The following is a 20608-nucleotide window of genomic DNA, read 5'->3' as shown; positions in this document are numbered from 1 at the left end:
CATAGGAACACATTGACTCTTTCAGATCAAGGTTATTGGGTTATTTGATGTAACAAATAAGGCCAGGGCTACATAAATGAAGCATCATTAGACATGACTTGTTGCAGCTCCCTTTATAAATGGGAGAGGCAGTCTAGAGCAATGACAGATGTCAATCAACACTGATTACAAGAGGACTTTCTTTCACTGGATTCATATAGTCCAATACAATTTTCTTCTAACTTGGAATGCACTTTGTAAAGACTATGCTAATTCTTTTTTCAGGTCCCATTGATGGGACAAAAGCAGAATCAGCAGAACTACTGATGGTCTTTTCATTTGAGAGCTGAACACAAATCAGAAAACCCTGAACACACAAATTTAGCTCACCAGCAGTGTTTTAGCCCATCTTTATTGGTTTTACTTCTTGGCTCTGGTACTCACCTTTATCTCTGAATCTTCCTGGTTACTCGATCTCTCTACCTTCTTTCTAGAAAAATCTCTCTAATATTATGTATGTAGGTATGCTTCCAGAATAATAATAAGACAGGTTTGAATAGGCTGTGCCTTCTGAAGTTATTTAAGGCAATTTGGGCATGGTACCCTCATTCTTTAGTAAAAAAAAATTTTCTCTAAATTTTCTACAAATGTGAATTTAATATTAACCACATTCCCTAAATATACTGTCCAAATTATTTTTAATTCTTTTACTTACATCCCCAAGAAACAATTTCTTCCTCCCCTCCCCAAATAATTTCAATGTCCCCTTAATGCCCTGTTTTCCATGGTTAATTTTGTCCTAAAAATCTATATATCACCTTCATGAAGGGTTTTACAGTGGTTTCCAAAGGCTGGTTAGTATGGCATCTATAGAATAGCGTTGAACTTAAATTTCTCTTTTTCTGAGTTACCTACAAGGCCACTACCTCTCCAAAGACCATATTCCCTTCTTTTCCCAATCTTGACCCATTGCTAAACCAGTTCAACTCTCCACTGTCCTCTAGAGTCACTTCTCCCTTATCCTATCACTTATCACACCTTTCCAAACTCCTGCCCTCCATTGCTCACACTATCCTTCCCTCCTATTCACATGGATCCAAAGTAGATTTCACAAGCCCTACATTACCTATAGAGAGAGCAGGAGGGCAGAGAACTCCTGGCTGGTTCCTTCAGAGCATTTAAGCTTCCTGTGGGCCAGAGAGAGGAGGCTCTTACACACTGCTCAAAGCTAATTGCTTAGCCTCATTCAATTCTATTGGTTAATGGGACCTTGGGGGTAGTCAAAACCAAAATGAGCTTTACCTTTCTGACCTCAGGGTTGAATGAAAGCCAGACCCTCTGAGGGAAAAGCCTTTCAGGTAGGTGTGGTTTCTATTGTCTACTGAGAGTCTGTTCTCTAATTCACCTTTGGGGCTGTCTCTGAGAAACCAGCCAGAGTTCCTGAGTGGGGCTAGGGTCACTGGGTCTCCGCCCAAATCCATTATTAATAATTATTTTCTCACAGTTATTCAAAATCTTAACCTTGTGTACATAAGGAAAAGGACAGTTGGATCACCAGAAAACTTTGCTATGTAATCCTAGGGTTCCCAGATTGTCAAAATCTTGGACCCTTGGAGTATCAAAGTCGGCTGAGGGTATTGTTGTTGTTCAATTGTTTTAGTAATGTCTGACTCTTCATGACCTCATTTTGGGGTTTTCTTGGCAAAGATACTAGAGTGGTTTGTTTTCTCATTCTTTGGCTAATTTTACAGATGAGGCAACTAAAGCAAATATGTGAGTTAAGTGACTTGCCCAGAGTCACAAAGCTAATAAGTGTCTGAAGTTGGATTTGAACTCATGAAGATGGGTTTTGCTGATTCTAAGCCCAGTGCTCTAAGCACTGTGCCACCTAGCTGCCCTTGGTGTATTATACTTTAGTGTATGAGAGAATTAGGTATAGGTTTTTGTTTCCTTGCTGTAATGTAATATTAGGAACAATAATAATAATAGCTAGCATTTATCTAGGAGTTTAAAGTCTGCCAATCACTTAACAAATATTATTTCATTTTATCTTTACAACAAACCTAGGAAGTAGGTGCTATTATTTTCTCCATTTTATAGATGATGAAACTGAGGTTAAGTGATTTCCCTAGGGTCACATAATAAGTAGACACTAAGATAGAATCTGGATATTCCTCACTCCATATATAACACTCTTGCCATTTTGACACCTAGTTTTCCTTAATAATATGCTATTTTTTCTATAGGACTTTGCTACATTAAATTTTGCTTCTGACTATTGATTCTTAACCTTGTATTATAACACTTACTAAAGCATATGATATCCATTTTAGCTAGCTTCAACTATTTTCTGCTAAAAATATTATTTTAAAATGGAAGCTTCTTTTTCATTCGTTAGTGGTTTCTTCTCACATTCAAAGAAATATTTCTCTTATTTTCTTAATTTCCGGCTTTCTGTTTGTATATCTTGTAGTTGATTGTGGTTTCAAATTGTAAGAATTTCATTTCTTGATGTTTATGTCTTGCTTTCACTTTTTAACTGCTTCCTGAATTTTCAGGGTCTCTGGGTCTATTTCTACTTCCTCCATTTCCCAGAATTAGTAATACTCTCCTTGGTATTTGTTCAACAATATGGTTTTCAAGCCTGTGGATATACTTATCCATCTTAAAGGAACTTAATTTTAAAAGGATTGTGCTTCAGAAACAGGTTCTATCTTGCATTGGACATAGTTGAATTCAAAGGTTATTTGGCCTTTCTCTGAAATTCTAAAAATATTAATAAAAACACATTGCTTGTCTCAAATGCAATAATAGATCACGCAGAGAAGAAGCTTAGCAACGTGATATGCACCTTCTGGTCAAAGAAAATGTTGGCGGCTGTCAACAAGGAAGAAAGGGATAATCTTGGCCATAGAGAGGTTAAGTGAATTCCCTAAATATATTTTTAAAAGAAAGAAAACTTGGGTAAATTTGCCAAAGTGCAAATGCTTTCTCTCTTCTTGTATCTTGATGCCATGGTGCCTGGCTGAAGTTTACCTTGTTTTAAGTTACCACAGTTATCCTAGGAACTTAAGGCACCAGGAAAACAAACATGCTTTCTTAGTAGAGTTCTATCTTTTGAGATCCCAAAGCAATGGGAGACAGAGGGTGTGTGTGTGTGTGTGTGTGTGTGTGTGTGTGTGTTGGGAGGCACACAGTGGTTAACTAAAGACAGCTGGGTCTTCAGACACTTAGGCTTCTATTAGAATTATAAATATTCCAAGTCAATCTTCTTGGAAAAGAACTTTCTTGCCTTCCATGCACCACTTTGAAACTATTCTTATTATCTTAATTATTTCTCAACAATGAGAAATTGAAAAGATTTTCATTCTTTGTTTCTGTGAGAGACCAAATAGCCAGTTCAAAACTGTAAAAGTTGCTGAAAAAAGCAACATCCCCCAAAACACACTTTTATATTTATTAACTTAATGTCAAATATCTGAATGCTTAAAATAATTGCTATATTTTCATATAGAAGTCTAGTGTCATATAGACACTTCTTTAGTACAATGATTTCAATCAGTTAGTCAACCAGTATTTAATCACTCATTGTGTGCTGAGCTCTGGGAATATGAGCAAAAGCAGAAAATAGCTCCTGCCCTCACAGACGTTGAATTCTAATGGATAACAAAGACACTGGTGTATCTGACTACCTAGGGTTTGTTGTTGTTTTAGTGGCTGAAGGTGTTCATTTAATCTTTTTGATACTACACAGAAGAAACAGAGTTAAGATGGCAGAGTATAAGGAAGTGGTATAGCAAGCTCTCCACCAAAACTCTTTGAAATAAATCTAGACAATATCAGCCTTAATTCTGATGAGCAAATGCAAGATAAAATCACAGTCAATAGTTTTTCCAGTCCAGTTTGGCAAAAGGAAGCAGACAGAGAGATCCATGGACACTGGTGACAGGATCTGATCAGGTGCCCTGATAGGGGAGCTTTCCAGTGAAAGGAGGAACTATGCCAGAACAAGCAGAGTTCCCAAATCCTTACCAGGGCATTCCCCAGATTCATAACAGGAATTTTAATGAGGTAACTACCAATCGGCAGCTCTATTCCCCTCTATCCAATTGTGAGTGCCAGATTCAGGGTGAACTGATTAGGGGATCTGTACAGAGTCTTTTTGCATAAGTCTTTTTGCATTCTCCCAAGAAAGGAGAAAATTCAGAAGTAAGCAGAAGTTGTAGCCCTGAAACCTGTAGAGGAATAATTAGGGCAAGAAATCCACAACAAAAGCAAGACTACAGTTCTGTCACTCTGAAATGGCAGTTTCCCAGATGACTAATAATGAATGAGCCCAGGAGAAGTTTATTATTACTGAGACTCAAATCCAGGTTAGAAATTTACAGGACTCAGACTAGGGGACCTCAATTAGAATTTATTCTGCATTACACCACTTTGGGAACACAGAGTTTTCAGGTCCCAAAAGAGTTGTCCCAGAGATCCTGGAAAATCACAACACTCAGTACCCCAAGAGAGCAACAAAAGGATCAGACCTTCCTTCTAGAAATGTGTAGAACCTGGTCCTAACAATAGATCCAAAGTCAGAAAGCAAACTGGAAGAACGAGCAAATAAAAAGTGAATATCACCATAAAAAGCATTAAACTTAGAAGAGAATGACCATCTACAAACAAAGCTCCAAAAAAAAAATAAACAAAAAACAAAAACCACAGCATGGACATGAGAATTCCTGGAAGATATGAAGCTAGAGTTAAAAAACAAAAGAACAAAAATTGTTGTCAATGAAATGAGAGCACCAGGCAAAAAAATGGCACAATAATTAGAACCTCATAAGAAATAATTGAAAAAATGATGAAAAGTTTGTTACAGTTGGTACAAAACTTTGCTTAAGCAAAAAGATACTTGAAAATTACAATGGAACAAGTAGAGGTCAATGACTCCATGACACAGCAAGAAATATAATAAAAAATAAAAAGACCAAAATAGTAGGAAATGTTAAATATCTGACAGCAAAAAATTACCTTGAAAACAAATCAAGGAGAAATATATATATATATATATATATATATATATATATATATATATATGTATGTATATATATATATATATATATATATATAGCTTGTGTCCAAGCTACATTTTTCTTTGAGATTTTGCTTACGTTTTCTAATCATTATTTTCTTCTGTTTGTGTCTAGAATCTCCTTTTCACCATATAGCTTTTTATGTTTTGGTTCTTATTTTGTTTGCTTATTCTTGACTTTGGACTTTCTATTAACCTTGGGTTCTGCACACTTCCTGGTGTGGAAGTACTATCTGGTCTGATCTTCTGTCTTCTTACATCCCTCTGCCACTTTCATAGCTACAACTGGGTACTTGAAAACTTTCAGTGCCCTTAAAGTAATATGATATAGGAAGAAGTTTGTTTACTGCTCTCCTGATCTGAGTTTTTTGCAAGTTTATGACCCAGGTTTTAATCTGTTGTCTTGTTTTTGGTTGGGAGTTATGGTCGATTGACTGCTTGACTCAGCCATTCTTGGTCTGCTGAGAAACTCAGTAAGTGCAGAACTACCAGTTTCCCTTTGATCTGGGATGTTGAACTAACTGCTCAGAGCCACACAGCTATTGTTTGCTTCCTGGAACTTGTTCTATGCTCAGTCACAGCTAGAACCAAGTTGGAAACTCCTGCTCTCTGCCTTGGATCTGTGATCCAGCACTAAGTAGTGTGAGACAGAGCAGTCAGATGACTCCCATTCCTGCATCCAGAGCTTACTCAGGGATCCCTGGGATATCTTTTTGGTTCCCTGATTCCTGCATGTTGGAATTTTCCCTACTGCAGCTGCTTTAGCAACATGCTCCTGACCAGACCCCTTTCTCAGTCTCTACAGACTTCTTTTTTTGTCTTTCCAAGACTCCCTGGGCTGAAAAAAACAACTCAATGTGACTTCTCTTGGCTTTTCTGATAAGATCTAAATATTGTGCATTCTCTAGTTCTTTGTCCAGGGGCTGTGAAGGGAGAGCTAAACTCTAATGCTTCCTCTCACTCTGCCATCTTGACTCTGGCTTGTTTCATGTCCCAGCTAAAACCTCACCTTCTACAATTAGTGTTTCCCACACCCTCTTAGTCCTAGTTCCCACTAGTCACGTTTTTGAAAGAAATCCTGAAATGGAAAATTTCAGGAACATTATAGGCAAAATGCAAAGCTTTTATAAACATACACACATACATATACACACACATATATACATACACACATATATAATATACATACAACATTCATACATATGTGTACATATACCTATTATGTATTTATTCAAGTGTATATGTATCAGAAATAATTCAAGTACCAAGAAGCCACAGTCAGGATCACACATGATTTAACAGCCATAATCTTCAAAGAGTGGAGAGCTTGCAATACCATACTCCAGAAGGCAAAGGATATCAGCTTACAGCCACAAATAACTTACCTGACAAAAATAATATTTTCCTAATGGAGAAAAATAGATTCATAATGAAATATATTTCCAAGTATTTCTTATGAAAGGACCAGAGTTTCATAGAAATTTTGAAACACAAGAATTCAGAAAACCACAGAAAGGTAAATATGAACAAACAATGGTAAAAGAATAACAGAGGTTAATTGCTTATATTTAAATATAAGGTGATAATACATGCCCTGACTGAATATATAGAAGGAATTTAATTAGAGGGGATGATAGTTGTTTTTTAAAATGTATTGATGATGAAAAGAATGAAAAGAGGAAGGAAGAGAAATATACTGGTTTTGGGACAGGTGAAAGGAAGGTTGGGAAAACCTCACAAAATCAAAGTACATATGTAGATATCTATACAAAAAAATATTAGGGGTGGTGGGGGGAGTGGCTGGCATTTGAATCGCACTTCCATCTTAATTATTCAATGGGAAGAATATATACAGATACAGTTGGGTATAAAATATATCTCACTCAACAGGGAAATGAAAAAAGGAAGAAGGAGAAATTATTGGAAGGGGATTATAAGGGAGAGATAAGTATTAAGCAAAACAAAATAAGGATGCACAAAAATATTTATAACTTTCTTTGAGGTGGTAAAGGATAAGAATCTATAGTGATATCCACATACTGGGAAATCACTGAATAAGTTATGGTATGTAAATGTGATGGAACATCATTGAACTGTAAGAAAGATTAAAAGAGATAGGTTCAGGGGCAGGTAGGTGGCACAGTGGATAAAACACCGGCCCTGGATTCAGGAGGACCTGAGTTCAAATCTGGCCCTAGACACTTAACACTTACTAGCTGTGTGACCCTGGGCAAGTCACTTAACCCTCATTGCCCTGCCCCCCCAAAAAGATAGGTTTCAGAGAAACCTCTATAAATGTATGTGAACTGATGCAGAGTGAAATGAACAGAACAAGGAGAAAAATGTTTATAGTGAGAGCAAGATAATAAAAACAAACAATTTTGAAAGAATTGAGCACACTGATCAATGTAATGACCAACATTGGTTTCATATAGAGAAATGAAGGACTCAGAGTTCAGAATGAGACTTTGTCGGGGGGCAGTATGTGGACAATGTGCAAATTAGTCTTGCTTGACTATTCATGTTTGTAACAGTAGTTTTGTTTTTCTTTTGCTGTCAGTTGAGTAGGTTTGGGTTGTAGAGAGAAGACAGGATTTTTGCTGATATATACATATATATATACATATATGTATTTATATTATATATTAATATATGTACATACACATATACATCATTTAAAAGGTTATTTGAAACACCTTTTAAAGAACAAAAATAAACAAAAAATGAAACTAAAGAACGGTTTGGACAGTAACAAATCCAACTCTTTAAGCTAAATAAGAAGAGAAACAAATTAAGAAGGTGACTTTGAAAGACCAAGATAAATATAAATTTTAAAATTTGAATTAAAAATCAACTTTACAAGAGAAGGCATTTGGATGAAATATTGCCTGAAAAGGTTCTGGGGGGCGGTTATTGTGGACTGATAACTAGATACAAGTTAGCAATGTTATATGGGAGTCAAAAAATATAGGAAAATCTTGAATTTTATTAAAACATGTATAGCTTCGGGGCAGTTAGGTGGTGTAGTGGATAGAGCACCAGCCCTGGATTCAGGAGGACCTGAGTTCAAATCCAGCCTCAGACACTTTATACACTTACTAGCTGTGTGACCCTGGGCAAGTCACTTAACCCCAATTGCCTCACCAAAACAAACAAAAAACATGTAAAGCTTCCAGGTGTAAGAAGGTAATAATCATAGGAAAATAGATTTAGAACTAGAAGGGACATTTGAGGCCATTGAGTCCAATTCTTTTATTTTACAAATTAGGAAATCCAACCCACAAAACTTAAGTGACTTGCCCAGTGTTACACAGTTTATTAATGTCTGAGGCAGAGTCCTGACTATTAAATATGCCTGACTCCAAATATAGCTCTATATTCACTGCACCTATCTGTCTCAAAACTACTTATACCACATCTAGAGTACCTTGTTTAGTTCATTCACAATGGTTTTTGAAAGATATTGATAAAATGCAAAACATCTGGAGGAATAATGATTGACATAATGAACAAAGGTTGAAAGAAGTAGGAATATGGAAAGACTTACATGAACTGATGCTGAGTGAAGTGAACAGAATCATAAGAACATTGCACATAGTATTAATTGTGATAGAATTAGCTCTTTTCAGCAATACATTGATCCAAGAAAATTCCAAAAGATTCGTAATAGAAAATGCTCTCCACATCCAGAAAAACAAAAACAAAAACAAACAAAAAAACATGGAATCTGAATGCAGATTGAAGCATACTATTTTCATCATTTTTGTTATTTTTTGTTTCTTCTTTTTTGCGTTTTTTCCTTTTTGTTCTGATTCTTCTATCACAACATGACTAATGTGGAAATATATTTAACATGATGTTAATGCATAATCTATATCAGATTGCTTTCTGGTTTTGGAGAGGGAAGAGAGAGAAAAAAATTTGGAACTCAAAATCTTAAAAAATGAATGTTGAAAAACAAATTGAAGCTTCATGTCAGGGAAATAAACAAAAACAAAACTCCATAACAATTCAAGAAGGTGGAAGTAGTCCTTTCCCCATCATTCATGGTTTTCAAACAAGATGGATGATTACTTGTAAGTTAGGTTATAACTGAGATTCCTTTTGGGATATAGACTTCATTGGTTCTCAAAATGTGGTCCAGGGATCCCCCAAGATCCTTTCTTTCATGGGGTACACAAGGTCAAAATTATTTTTCATAACATTAAGATATTTTAAATTCTAATATAGTAATTCTCAATAGATATAACCCACATTAGCATAAGCTCTGTGTGATGGAGTCCTCAATAATTTGGTTTTTTTGCAGGGCAATGGGGGTTAAGTGACTTGCCCAGGGTCATACAGCTAGTAAGTGTCAAGTGTCTGAGGCCAGATTTGAACTCAGGTTCTCCTGAATCCAGGGCTGGTGCTTTATCCACTGCGCCACCTAGTTGCCTCTCAATAATTTTTAAGAGTATAAACAAATCTCATGACCAAAAAGTTTGAGAGCAATTAGACTAAAATGACTGCAGAGGTCTCTTCCAATTTTAAAATTCTTGATTCTGTAACTTGTATTCAGAAAACAGTGGAATGATTGAGAGTAAGAGGGTAGGACAGGGAATAGGGATGTGATGCTTTATATTTGATTGATGTCCTCTTTTGAAAACTATCCTACCTGGGGCATGGAAATAGTGATACAAAAAAGATTAGGTAGGAGCTTGTGGCCTTAGAATAGAATCTGTAATTTGTACATCTCTGACATCAAGCCCATGGAGCACCTAATTCTCATTCTTCTCATTCTCTCTCTCTCTCTCTCTCTCTCTCTCTCTCTCTCTCTCTCTCTCTCTCTCTCTCTCTCTCTCTCTCCCCACCCCATTTCATTGGGCTCTGGAATGAAGAAGCTTTGGTGAAGGCTTCATGGGGAGTGCAAGTGACCTCCCTTGAATCATCAGGGACTCTTCTCCTCATTTGGTCTGGCTCAGTCAGGATTTCTCAAATATAGGACTCCACTGGGAAAATAGTACAAGTGTCAGTTTGAATTGTTCTTTTGTGATCTTGACAAATCTTCATCACGCTTTCCAGTCACTCATTTAGAAAGAATTTCTTTGTATTGCTAAGACACAGCTTAGAATGTAACAAGGGACTTTATTAAGATCATCCCAATTTATTTAGAATTTGTCTATGTTTTCATATGAAGTTCAGCATATGCCCTGGGGTAGTATCTATTCCTCATAATAACAGATTTGGCTATAAATATCTAATTTAAGCCATGTCTTAAGAAATGAGAGCCACAAGAACACCATTTTATAACACATGGTTATTGCATTGTGTCTTTATCCATCTGAGATTATTTGCATAGTTCCTCAGAGTATGTTTTATTGAATTCAATTTGATAAACATTCGTTAAGTGTGTGCAATGTTCCAGGGAATGGGTGTAGAAGACAAAACCAAAACCAGACCAAACCTACCAGCAGTCCCTGGCCTCAAGGAACTTATATTCTACTGAGGAGGGACAATATGGATATCATACAAAGTATATACAATTTAAATCCAACTTGGGGGGAAACTAGAAAAACTTCAAGTAGGATATGGCTCTTGAGCTGAGCCTTGAAGGGAGTTAGGGAGTACAAGAGGTAGAAATGAGGAAGGGGAATATTCCATGCATGAGAGGGGAGGAAGTCAGCCTGTGCAAAATTAAGGAGCCTGGAGATGGAATGCTAGGTACATAGAACAACAAAGAAGCAAGTTTGGGTAAAGGGTTTTGATGTCCCCAATTCAACACATTAGATTTCTCTCCAAACCCTCCCTTCTTTCTAGCTTGGCTATCATTGTTAAGGGTATGACCATCCTCTCTGTCAACTAGAATTAAAACATAGGTGTTATCCTCAAATCCTTACTCTCTTTCATTCCCAAGATCTCTTCCCACTCTTGTCTATCCTCCATTCAGTTGTCAACATGATCTTCCTAAAGCTAAGTCAGATCATGTATCCCCACCACCCCACTTCTGCCTTTTCATAAACTCTGGTGGCTTCTTAAACTTTCATAACCTTTCCTCTTACTACTTTTCCACTCTTCTTGCACCTTACTCCTTTCCCCTCCATAAGTATTCTATGATCGAGTGACCTAAGCCTTGATGTTCCTAGCACAAGAAATTCCATCTCCAAATTCTATGCATTTTCACTGGTTCTTTACCATGCCTAGAATTCTCTTCTCATATCCACCTCCTTGTATGCCTGGCTTCCTTGAAGTCCCAACTAAAATCCCATTTTTTTATAAGAAGCCTTTCTCAGTTCTCCTTGAAGCTAGTGCCTTCCACCTGTTGGTTAGTGTTAATTTATCCTGATTTTCTCTTCTTTATACATAGTTATTTGCATGTTGTTTTCTATATTAGACTGTGAGCTTCTTGTGAATGTCTTGTTTTTTCCTACCTCTTTTTCTATCCCCAGAGTTTTGCACAGTACCTGACATGTAGTAATTATTTAATAAATGTTAGTTAATGGATTGATTGATTAATAATGTGAAATCACTTTATGAACAAGCTCATTTGGAGATAGCTGGTGAAGGGCTTTAAAGGTCAACCAAAGAATAGTGCTTTATCTTAAACTCAACAAGAAACCATTGAATCATCTTGAGGAGTAACATAGACATGTGCTTTTGAAATATCCATCCATGTGTAAGATGGACTGGAGAGTAGAAATTTCAGGGAGACCAATTATTTATGGTATATCTATCTACTCAATCTGAAGGCTACTTGAATATTTTTAAGTGACCATGAAAAGGTTTAGGGTATCCTACATCCTTTTTAGGTGTCCATCCTGTACATTATGAATAACACATGGTCAGAATTGTCTAGTTCTTCTTAAAAGGCATGATCATGCTAAAGAGATTTACCTAGAACCTTGCAGAAAAATTGACTAACCACTAAGAGTATTCTTTGGGGTATGAGGGGTTGTTTATAATAGGGATATCTATGACTGTTTGATTACAAATGGATTTTTCTGGCAATATCAATAGGGTCATATTCATATTTTGTCCTCTTCACAAGAGGGAGAACTCTAGATTCCGGCCTATAAAAGATTTATCATACCCCTCATTTCCCCTCTACACTTCCAATGGCTATTGGATTTTCTTTCCTGTTCATTTCCAATGTCAAGAGCAACAGTCATATCATTAGTTCATATTGATTCAATGATCATCCATTTGCAGATGACTCCAAAAATCTATGTCTATCTTGAAGCTCTCTCTTGAAATCTCGTTCAGTATTTTCAGCTGCTCATGGGATATTTCCACCTGCATGTGCCAGGGACATCTCAGATTCAACACTTTAAAGGCAGAACTTAAGTTTCCCTAAAAAGAAATTAGGGGCAGCCAGGTGGCACAGTGGATAGAGCACCGGCCCTGGAGTCAGGAGGACCTGAGTTCAAATCCAGCCTCAGACACTTAACACTTACTAGCTGTGTGACCTTGGGCAAGTCATTTAACCCCAATTGCTTCACTAAAAAAAAAGAAAGAAATTAAATTCTCCTCCAAACTTCCCTTTTTAAAATCGAAATGCCAACCTTTTGTCACTCAGGTTCATAACCTTCCAATCAAGCTTGATTCTTCTCTGTCCCTTTGACTCCTATAGTCTATCAATTACTAAGTCTTTTTTATCCTACCTCTGCAAAATAATTTTATTTGTTACCTCTGTTCATTCCCATAGCTGCCAGCCTTGTTCAGGGCTTTTTGACTCCTCAAATAGGCTACTGCAATATCCTCCTAATTGCTCTCTCTGATGCTAGCCTCTAATCTCTCCAAATCCATTCCCTGCAACATTGTAAAATTCAGATCTGACTGTCAATCCCCTATTAAAAATGGCTTCCTATTACCCTTACAATAAAATATGAAATTCTCAGCCTGGTGTTTAAATCATTCCACAATCAGGCTCTACCTACCTTTCCAGTATTATTTCCTTTTACTCTCCTGCTCCCATTCACTCATCTGGATGAATTGGAGCCTTAAAGACAGCAGGCAAGGTAACATTTTTGCCAGACGCCTCCCCCTTTTCGGAGTACACAGATATCAAGGGATGTACACAAGCCATGGTGGGCACCAAAGAGTAAGAGCCATCCTCTCCACCTGATGGCTCCCACAGGAAAAGCAGGAGTTTTAAAGGAGGCCTCTGTTCTCATTCTCTCTCTCTCTCTCTCTCTCTCTCTCTCTCTCTCTCTCTCTCTCTCTCTCTCTCTCTCTCTCTCTCTCTCTCTCTCTCCCTCTGTCTCTCCCTCTCCCTCTCCCTCTCCCTCTCCCTCTCCCTCTCCCTCTCCCTCTCCCTCTCCCTCTCCCTCTCCCTCTCCCTCTCCCTCTCCCTCTCCCTCTCCCTCTCCCTCTCCTTCTCCCTCTCCCTCTCCCTCTTAGCAAAACATTGAAAAGGAGTCACAAATGTGACTGGGGAATTTTCTTGCCAATTACCCTATCTTGATGAAATCACAAATCCTGAGCCCTTCCTCCCAAACTTCATAGGAAACATATTGAAAGATGGATGGAGTCTATGAAAAAGCAGCAAGGATAGTGAATGGGGCATTTAGCCTAGAACGGAGAAGATAGCAGGAGAAAATATGAATGCTCTCTTCAGGTATTTGAAGACTTGTCAAGCAGAAGAGGAAACAAACTTGCTTTGCTTGGTCCAAGAGGGCATAACCTGGAAATATGAGTCCCTAGGATCATAGAAACATAGGAATCAGAGAACTAAGTACAGAGCTAGAGCTAGAGCAAACCTCAGAGGTCATCCCGCCTAACTCATTATTGTATGAGGAGCCTGAGACCCAGTGAAGTTAATTGGCTAGCTCATCTCAACAATTTTCATATTACTTTGTATTTACTGATTTGTGTACATGTTGTCTTCCCTCAGTAGAATGTTAAATTTATTGAGAACAGAATCTATTTGGATCTTAGAGACTAGTGAGGCAAAGGACAAAGTGTTGGACTTGGAATCAGGAAGGTCTGTGTTCAAATTCCATGTCAGATACCTATTAACTGTGTGACCTTGGAAAAGAAATACATTTAATCAATGTGAAACTCAGTTTTTTCATCTGTAAAATGGGAATAATTATACCAAAGCTTACCTCATTGAATTTTGTGAGGTCAAGTGGGATAATGTATGTAAAATACATTATAAATCTTAAAGTGCTATATCAATGTCAATTCTTATTTTTATCCCCATTGCAGAAGGTGATTAATAAATGCCTATTGAATTGAATAGTCAGTGATAACTTTGATGGCCAAAGTAATAAAACTCTTACTTGAACTGTGGCCCTTCTAAACTATTTTCCAGAGATACATGTGACTCTTCAAATTGAAAGCATTAGCTGAAACAGACAAAAATTGTCTGAGTTGCAAAAAAAAAAAAATTAAGTGTGATTTTTCTGGATGGAAAAATAGAAAAAAATCCTAAACATGAGATAAGATTGATTTTTATAAGTTTTGCAGAAGAACCCATTCCAACTAAAGGAGTGTGTTCTTTAAATTTAGCAGTTAAATAAAAAGGGGAATTTTTTTAAAATCAGTTCTTATTTCCAGGAGGTAACCCAGATTAAATATTTTCTACATTGCTTCTTTTGAGAAATGACATTGCCAATTGGAAAATCCATATTTTCCCACAAGCCTCTCCTTTAAGTGAATTATACTTCTGATCTCTTAATGTGGCTGATACCCCCCATTATCATCAGAGCTTACCTCTGCACCAACTATGAAAGTCCATTCTGAAGTTGTGGCAGTCAGAAGCAAACAGGCAAATTCAGGAGAATAACATTTTGTTTTATGTTGATTTGTGAAATGAAATGAAATAGATTTAAAATAGCAGGATACTACAAGGACTAAATAATGACTATCTACAAAATCTGTTTTGTTGCTTGTGGATCATTGCAGATGCAAAATATGGAGATTTGGGTTATAAAAGTGCTGTTATTATTGCTGTTCACAATTGCCACTCTGAAGTTACTTCTTACAAATTATTTTACCTGGACCAATGGATCATTAAATAGCTATGGGTCATACCTCATGCTTCATTTGTGACTCCAGCTCCAAATGTTCCATAGTATATGTGTCTCCTGTTTTCATGCACCTTATACTTAATCAGACAGGCCTATAAATTTGCCTAGACTTCCACTGAATCATGGCTGGGGAAACTCAAACAGACATTTCTTTTTGGCCATCATAAATTAAAACTCTACAGGATTATAAAAGTCCTCATGTGACTTTGCTAGCCAAAGTCTTCAACCAAATCTCCTCCAGTACCTTCAAAGATGGTAGTAAATGTCTGATTTTTATAAGAAGGAGTGAGCCAACCTCTTTAGGATTAAAATAGATTTTGGAAGTATAAAATAGAATATTGCTACTATTTGGGAGGAGAATGTGGTCTGAAAGTGATCAGAAAAGACTGCGATAAATAGAGGAATCTGAAGTATAACTGTAGGTCAAGGGAAAGGCAGTGACCCTCATACCATAAATTGGCAGTGCATCTTGAGCCTTACAGATGGTGCTCGGTATTTTCTGTGTTTGTATTCTCAATCTACAGTTTATGGCACTTGCCTAAAAATAGATAATTGGTGCCACAGTATAGCTGGAATTGTTGGGGAGAACTTCATGCTGGAGATGAGATTTTGTGAGATTTTTGAAGAAGAAGAAGAAGAAGAAGAAGAAGAAGAAGAAGAAGAAGAAGAAGAAGAAGAAGGAGAAGGAGAAGGAGGAGAAGGAGAAGGAGAAGGAGAAGGAGAAGGAGAAGGAGAAGAAGAAGAAGAAGAAGAAGAAGAAGAAGAAGAAGAAGAAGAAGAAGAAGAAGAAGAAGAAGAAGAAGAGAAGAAAGTCTAATTTAGACTAAAGATAGTGAAAAACTTTATGCCCACCTTTTTCCTTAAGGGAGACATCCAATTTAAAAGGAGATGGATAGAGATCTGGCTTCAGAATCAGGAAGGAAACTTGGTCCAAATCCTATCTCTGACACATATGGATGGTGCTACCCTTGGCAATTCACTTTATCTGTAAGTGTTTCAGACAATTTTCTAAGCCTCAATTTATAGAGTGGATGCCAATTTGCATGTGAGGATGGAAAGTTTCCTCATTGGAGTTCCCTATACCAATCATTAATCCAGTTGCCATCACGCCCTTAGAACCTAGTATTGTATACTCCAAATCCTAAAGGACTTTGAATTTTGTCTTATCTGGGTTCTTCTGATTAATAATGATGGTAGAATCGATATAGATATGGGATTTTTAACATTTTTTGTGCCATGGAGCTCTCTGGAAATCTAGTGAAGCCTATTGACCCCGTCTCAGAATAATGTACTTACATAGATAAAACAAATATATAGGATTATGAAGGAAACTAAATACAAAAGAACTAGGTCTACCTTCTAAAATGAGGATCAAGGCAACATTTTTGTGTTCTTTTTCTTCACTCAACTCAGGCATAGAAAATGTTAAGTGTGTGTATAACACATATGCAATATGCACTTATATGTATATGAATAAACACTTGTATATATACATAATACACATATATAACTATACATGTTGAAATGGTTATATGTATAAAACATTTCAACATGTACAATTGTATATGTGTATTATGTACAGTTATATATGTGTATTATAGTACATATATGCACTGTATGGGTTTTATATATAAAACCATTTCAACATGTATTGGTATACATACATAAAACATGCATATCTGAACTTATGTTTGTATATATTTATATTTCATAAACACATTCATGACCCCAGGCTAAGAGCCCTTGGTCTACCTCTACTAAACCCATGCTGGATTTCAGTGGTCCTATCCTTAAATCTTACGTGATCTTGGGAATAGAAACAGGGTCTACCTTCCAAGGTGAGGATCAAGGCAACATTCTCTTGATCTTTGTTTCCACTTACCTTAGGCTTGGAAGATGATGGGCAGAAGGATTTACATATAAATATTTTGCTTACTGATTTAGGGGGTTATTATCAATATCTTTATTAAAAGTATTATCTCAAGTTTTGGCTTGCAGTTCTCAAAGTAGTTTAAAATCTTCTCTCTAAAACATTTATTCTGTGACTTGAATGGGAGACTATTGTAAAAATTCTATTGAGGGTATCAAGAATGGTTGGAATTTCTATAAGTTCCATTAAATCAGTCAAACTTCTATCTGAAATATTTACCTTACTTTCTGTTGATTTAGAAAACAATTTATAAAGTTTGAGATCTAGATTTTTGGTCATATTTTTAAATGTTATAATGGTCTACTTTTCAAATAATTATTTGACTAGCAATAATATCAGTCCTTAATTCAGATATTTATATTCTTACAACCTGACAGGAAGTAAGAATACATTTTGTCTGTGACATGTTTAATAATGATGTAGAATTTATTCGTTTCCCCATTTTTATTTTACAGACACTATTATGATTAAAACAATGAGTGCTGTCAACTCACAACAAATCACATTTATCAAAAGTTATAAAATTAACATTAATGCTTAAAATATTTTTGAAGCTATTCCCAATAGGTTAGTAGTTATGAATCCATCACATTTGTAAAAACATAATGTTGTATTAAAAGATGAGAACTGTCATGATTTTTAAAAGTTTGGCTTACAATTTCAGTATAAAAATCTCTGGCAGTTCTAATCTGCCACATTATTATTATTGAAAACACACTAGGAGAAGGAGATATAATGAGTCTTGGCTGATTTAGAGGTTAAATTCACACAGGGTTCAATTCCAATTCAGAATCCCTTTCTTTACATTTCTCCTAAAATGTGGGTGGGCTTTTAACAACATCGGCCCAATGGTGGAACATTACATTGTCCTGGGTCTCCTCTAAGATTCATAGACTGTTCAAGCTGGAAGATACCTTTGGAGATCATTTGCTGTGCAACCCTCTCATTTTAAAGATGAAGTAACTGACTCTCAAAGAGGTAAAGAGACTTGGGCCAAAGTCATGGGGCTAATAAGTGGTAGAACTAGGACCTGAATCCCTTTCTCTGTAAATATTAACACTAAATTTACCCTGAACTATGGTATTTTATCATGCCTTCTAGTGTTGCTTTCATACTTTCCCTTTTCTCCTTTAATATAAATAAAACTCAAGTACTGCCTTTCCTGATACACCAAGATCCCTACCTGCTAGTGCCTTCCTTCTCAAACTACTTTGTACTTGACTATTTAGTTTGTATTTGTATGTGTTCACTTGATATTTGTGCTGTATTATTTGTACCCCCAGTGCTCAGTTAGCATGGTGCCTGACATGTGCATACCCTTAATATATGCTTGTTGGATTATGGACTAATTTTCTTCTAGCATCTTCTATACCTCCCTCCAAAAAGGGGGGCTCATCTCTCCTTAAGGATTTAAGTGAATGTTCTAAAGATCCCTTGTCTCTCTCATAATTCTGTCCACTTCCACAGGTTAACCAACATTTTTTTAATAATTCATATATCTCCCCTGAAAGATCTGAAGAGTAATTCATAGACTATCTATTTTTTTTTTTTTTTTTTTAGGCAATGGGGGTTAAGTGACTTGCCCATGGTCACACAGCTAGTAAGTGTCAAGTGTCTGAGGCCGGATTTGAACTCAGGTACTCCTGAATCCAGGGCCGGTGCTTTAACCATTGCGCCATCTAGCTGCCCCATAGACTATCTATTAGCAATTGTTGGTGTCCTGTGTATTATAGCTTTAGAGGAAAGAAATTGTGTGTCTTTTTTTTCTTTTAATAATTGTTAATACACTTTTTTGGTTGTTACTAATCTAACAGTGCCTGAAGTAAAGAGCTGCTAATCCAATTAAGAACTAGTAGATGCTCAATGAAATGCACCCATTGTGGCTGGCCTCATTATTCAAATTTCTTTTTAACTAGCTTTATTACTCTCAAACTTTTTTTAAAAGCATCTAACTTGGTCACAAACACATTCCTTTGCAATTTCTTCATCAGTGTCCCTTCTGAGTGAACTGAACTGTTAACTCACTTTAAACAAATCTGAATACTTGAGATGTCTTGACTGCTTCCTATCAGTATCAAAAACATTATGAATGAATACAACAGCTGCATCTTGTTGCAGGGTAAGATTAGTGTTTTACCCAAAGAAGGACAAGGGAAAACTGTCTGCAACAAGGGAAAACGATGTTGTAAATGAAAAAAAAACATCTACCCACAGCTTTTCAATCCTAGTTAAGACCAAAATTTGCTTTGAAGAATAAATAAAGAACATCTTTTCTCCTTGGACTCTTTTCATTTCCAGATGTTTAGTAGTGCCAAACAGTAAAGATTGTAAAATTATTAGAGAAGATTGGGAATATGACTTGAAGCACACTGAAGAAATGAAATCAGGGCATCTGTAAAAATGGTTACACAAATAGAAACTGCTATGGTTACTCTGTGAAAAGATTTGTGAAGAAGGGGCAAAATATGGGTCTTTGAGGGTCTTGCTTGTTTGCAATACTCCTTCCCTTTCCCTTCCACATTTTTCTCATTTATACTTTATTTATATAAAATTGAAAATGCATCATGATGTGAATTAAATGTTCCATATTTATGCAAAGCACAAAATGCATTATATCTTCCTACAAGGAGGGAGTGCCAACAGACCTGGGTTCTAGTTCCACCCTTACCCCATAGCTCTACCAATATGAGTGACACTGGAGAAATTACTTATAACTCACATGGGCCTCAGTTTCCCTTTCTATAATAAGAATATTGGACTACATGATCTCTAAGGTCCTTTTCAGATCTTATATTATCTCATTCTAGAGTAGGATACAAAGAATAGTTATAAAGAAAGTAATGGTTTGGAATGCAAAAGAAGTACATATGGTAAATATAAGTAGTTTTCACTTTTATTGAAAATTAATAATATAGTTTAAATATCATTTATTTTCATAATAGCTTGCCAGTATCATGGAACATATCCAGTATAAGATCCAAATGAATAGATTTCCTTTTTAGGGTGAGGTTCTCCAAATGCTCCTTTTGCTGATGATATCATGCCCCAGAACACTATAAAGTCTGTTTAGTGAAATCAGCAGTAATGTACAAGAGATAGGTCTAATGATCCACGCTGGGAGAAAAAAAAATACTGAATGAAAAATGTATATTTTCCAAATTATAACATGCAAGTAGATGGCTAGCTCATTCAACTAATCCATCAATTTGTGCATTTTGGACAATATGTGTACCATGCATAATGAATGTGTTGAACTTAGAGTAGTAGGAGACCAGACTTAATTGCATTTTGGAGTTTTTCTCAGAGCTTTTAATGATCTCATACAGGTTGCTTCTGCAGAAGCCTGGCTCTTTAATTCTGATATTCTCCCACAGTTGCTAAATGACTAAAAAAAAGGATCATAATACTTTTGAGTGAGCTAAAACTTTAAAGAAATCAAAAGTCAGTAGAGTGGCCAAACAGATTGTGGTACATGAATGTAATGGAAAGTCACTGCTCAGTTAAAAAAAGTAATAAATATGAAAAATACAGAAAAGCATAGGAAAAATAAATCGATGAAGAGTGAAGTAGAAACAATAGAAAACATCTGAATAATTATTACAACAC

Source organism: Dromiciops gliroides, chromosome 1, assembly GCF_019393635.1.
Source record: "Dromiciops gliroides isolate mDroGli1 chromosome 1, mDroGli1.pri, whole genome shotgun sequence".
Taxonomy (NCBI): Eukaryota; Metazoa; Chordata; class Mammalia; order Microbiotheria; family Microbiotheriidae; genus Dromiciops; species Dromiciops gliroides.
Note: the sequence above shows the minus strand (reverse complement) of the source record.